The following is a 383-nucleotide window of genomic DNA, read 5'->3' on the forward strand; positions in this document are numbered from 1 at the left end:
CAGAGTCGCGTCTTCCTCTGGCATCTAACATATTGTTTCTAGCCTACAGCATTACGGATTAATATATTGCTTTAGATCAGTATAAACAATTGCAAATAGTATTATTACTCAAATCAAGGAAAGTCCCTCCCACGAAACGGTAGTGTCCCATATGGGGGTCGCGCCCCCTAGGTTGGGAACCCCTGCTCTGAGGAGACTGGACTGGATTGGAATGGACCTCACAGTGACTGTGTGTGTGTGTGTGTGTGTGTAATTTCCCCAGTTCTGTACTGAACGTTCTCTCACTCCCTTCCTCCCTCCCTCCTCCACCCCCCTCTCTACCTCCCTTTCTTACCCCCTCTCGCACTCCCCCCCCCCCTTTCTTACCCCCTCTCTCTCTCTGA

Source organism: Salvelinus fontinalis, chromosome 29 (genome assembly GCF_029448725.1).
Source record: "Salvelinus fontinalis isolate EN_2023a chromosome 29, ASM2944872v1, whole genome shotgun sequence".
In the NCBI taxonomy this organism is placed as follows: domain Eukaryota; kingdom Metazoa; phylum Chordata; class Actinopteri; order Salmoniformes; family Salmonidae; genus Salvelinus; species Salvelinus fontinalis.